Source organism: Macaca mulatta, chromosome 3, assembly GCF_049350105.2.
Source record: "Macaca mulatta isolate MMU2019108-1 chromosome 3, T2T-MMU8v2.0, whole genome shotgun sequence".
Classification (NCBI taxonomy): Eukaryota; Metazoa; Chordata; class Mammalia; order Primates; family Cercopithecidae; genus Macaca; species Macaca mulatta.
The window spans coordinates 135,740,883-135,744,484 of NC_133408.1; the positions used below are offsets into that span (position 1 = coordinate 135,740,883).

Consider the following 3,602-nt stretch of genomic DNA (forward strand, 5'->3'; position numbering starts at 1 on the left):
AGTATGCTGTCTCCTACAGCTCCCCTCTTCCCCTTGGTCCTGTGATGCTGCTCTCTTCATTCTGAGATCTGAAATAATCAACTGATTCAGTTATTTTAAGTGTTTTGTTGTGTTGCCTCCTCTGTGCCTCACCTGACCAACACACTTAAACGTAACATCTTTCCCACTCACGGCTTTCCAAGAGAGCGGCAATCTTAGTAGGAATAAATGAGACACAGGTAAGACACAAGCCATAAGAGGATCTGCCACTACAAAGAAGTTTCCTGTGAACAGGACACCTGGTTACAAGTTGGACATATAGCTATCAGGCTGTCCAGCAGGATCCAGAAGTATCCCATGAAATACATACTATAAACAACCATGACCAGATTCCCTGGAGCCCCATCTGGGCATGGCTAGATCTTATAGCCACTTTCCTAAGAGAGACCTCAAAGCCAACTTAGAAAAACCAAAACAACATATACATACATATTACAGTATATGCAGATATCGCTAGTCATGGAGCTGTAAGTTTTATCAAACCATTTTTTAACACTTTTAATAAGTTATTTCTTATGTTTCCACAATGCTATAGTGAACACTGCTCATTCCACAGCAGTATTCACTATAAAAAACTGTTCACTCAAAAAAGTTTGAGTTTTCAAACAGATTGCTTCAAAATGATTTACTGCCTATTTAAAATTATTGTATCAACTGTTCATAGAAAAATATAATATAGCTCCTTTTAAAACACTATTTAGTTTTGCTTTGTTCTTGATTTCATATATGCTAAAGTTATTGCATGTATCTGGTTTTTTTTTTTTTTTTTTCCCCTACCCAATGACTTTTCAGATATTAAGGAGTCACATTAAAGGATTACGTTTTTACAGAAGAGCCAATTACATGCGTTAGGTATTCAAAGTAAGATTGGTTTCTCTCCTACACCAAATAAATGTCATAAAAGTTTCAGTAAGAATTTGTTAATATTATATCAAATTGTAAACAGATCAGCTGGTGACCTGATTTTATTTTAAGCTTTGCATTTCATTGCATTTCACAATTTATCTGCTGGTTAGCACTAGCACAGAAAGGTGTAGGAATTCAAATAACAAATGCCACACATATCTCAGCCTTTTGGTTTCTGTTTGGATGACATAGGTGTTTTAGACTTTCAGGCAACCAAATTATTTGCTTTAATGATGAAGGATTGAAACTATTTTTGCAATGTAGCAAAGATTTCACTCTTTGAGCCACAGTTGTGCTGAACACAAAATACACTAGTCATCATCTCTCTTACTCCTAAAAGGTTCTTCAAAATGTTTGTTTTAGGTAGAGAAATCTTCTTAAATATTTCTGAAATGAACCATTTAAACAAAGAGTATAAACAATATAGTTTGGAATGGATATTACAGACACACAATTGTCATTACAACAGGCAAACAAGCACAAAGTAAAGGCAGACCAAAAAAAAAAAAAATGTTTTTAACTCGACACCAAAGCTGAGAAGCAAACTATCAGGAGATAAAAAGCAATTAAGATAAAAAGATCAAAATGGCTTATTCGAGTAGATTTCTAAAAGCCTTTCTCTATTATACTCACTTCATAACCTTGAGCAGGACTAAATAGATTTAATCCCTTGTGTGAATCTTATTTATCTGAGAATGCTTTATGATTGAAAATCTCAGTATCTTTTAAGATCAGCTACATACTTTTAGAATATTTGCCTTTGATAAAAGTAAAACAACCTCTTTGATTGCCTAGCTTTCATTAAGTAGTTCTAGTCTACTCTAGTGATTATTTTAAAGCTTTTACAGGTTTATTTTTAAAAAGCACTCCCTTCGTTTTAGCTGATTTGAACTAAACTCTGCCATTCTGCAGCTGATTTGCTAAATAATCTTGGGGAAGTCACGTAACACTTCTGTGACTCCATTTCTTTCAGCTATTTAAAGAGGGAGAAATAACCCACACAACTTGGAGAGGATACACAGGCTCTATAAAATATTAAGATTTACATGATGGAAGACATTTAATACATATGCACCTTTTGTAAAACAAAGGTATAATCTTACTTAGTATCTTACTGATCAGTATGCTTAACAAGAGCTACCTTTCGACTTACAGTGCAAAGGGCTCATCTGCTAAATAGTGACCAAAAAAAAAATAAAAATAAAAAAAAATAAATGAATAAATAAGATTGGGATAAGTATTACACTAATAGAGAAACCATAGAACTCGGTTGGGGGAAAATTAGCAAGCTAGAGCAACTCACCCATTCCAGAAAAATGATAAGAAACAGAACTCATCCCACACCTCCTAATGTTTTTAGGATAGAAATGTATGAGACTAAACAAATATTACCAGACATAAGAAGTACAAGGTTGTAACTATTTTCACTCAAATAGTATAAGTGGTGAGTTTCAGGTGATCCTTGTATTGGGATGAATTTGTGATGTTCTGTAAACATACTGCAAATAAAACATGATGAGTTAAGACAAATAACGGGATTATGGATGAAGAGCCTCAAATCTGATTTCAATCATCCACTTACTAAGTTTTTTTTTTTTTTTTTCCCAGGTAAGCTGGTCTTTTATTAGCTGTTTGGCATAACAGGTTTCCAGTAAATAGGCATGGAGTTGCATGGAGGTGACAGAGGCAGGCGCAGGCACAGGGCAGCATCTCTCACTTCTTCTACTCGTTCTTTTCGTAGTCCCACTTGGAGGCTAAGCGCTGGATGGGGTTCACCTTCATGTCCAGCATCCTCTTGGTCTGTATGGCCACCCACTCTTTGTCGAAGGTTTCCGGGAGGGGGCCGTACACATAGCTCTTCTGCCACATGATAATGAGCGCGGTGAAGCAGATGAAGAGCGTGGCACTGACCACAACCGTCTTCCACTCATTCGAGCCCCTGTTCATCTCAGCAAAGCTCTCCCTGAACTTAATGCGGTACAACTCGACTTTCTCATCCGTGGAGAGGCTGCTCCAGGACGCCTTCTCCTTCTCCTTCAAGGCCTTCTAGCTGGCAGACAGTTGCTTGACATGGGCCACATCCGGCAAGGCATAGTCACGCCGATCCACGTAAGTTGGGAGCGAAAAGTCTTCGCTCTTCACAACACTTTCATGTTCTCCTACACACACAGAGGTGGAAATTGCTCACTTGCCAACTAGGCTTAATACCCTGGTAGCCAACATTCTGCCGCCACTGCCCATCGCGACCGCCCTCTACGCCCGGTGTCCCGCGACTGCACTTACTAGCTTTTTAATCTTGGGCAGGTTTTTAAATAATTCTATGCATCAATTTTTACATTTCTAAAAAATCTTAGGGTGGTAAGAATACTGAACATGAAATCCACCATCTTAACAATTTTTTGTTTATTTTTATTTTTTTGAGACAGAGTCTCACTCTGTCACCCAGGCTGGATGGAGTGCAGTGGTGAGATTTCAGCTCACTGCAACCTTCACCTCCCCAGTTCAAGCAGTTCTCCTGACCTAGTCTCCCGAGTAGCTGGGATTACAGGCATCCGCCATCATGCCTGGCTAAATTTTGTATTTTTATAGAGACGAGATTTCAGCATGTTGGCCAGGCTGGTCTTGAACTCCTGACCTTAATGATCTGCCTGCCTCGG

General features: G+C 38.3%; 1 pseudogene; it reads right to left on the bottom strand.

The window, feature by feature from the left end:
• Nucleotides 1–2,579: 2,579 nt before the first annotated feature.
• Nucleotides 2,580–3,219, bottom strand: LOC707578 (cytochrome c oxidase subunit 4 isoform 1, mitochondrial pseudogene; annotated as a pseudogene).
• Between the last annotated feature and the right edge of the window lie 383 nt (nt 3,220–3,602).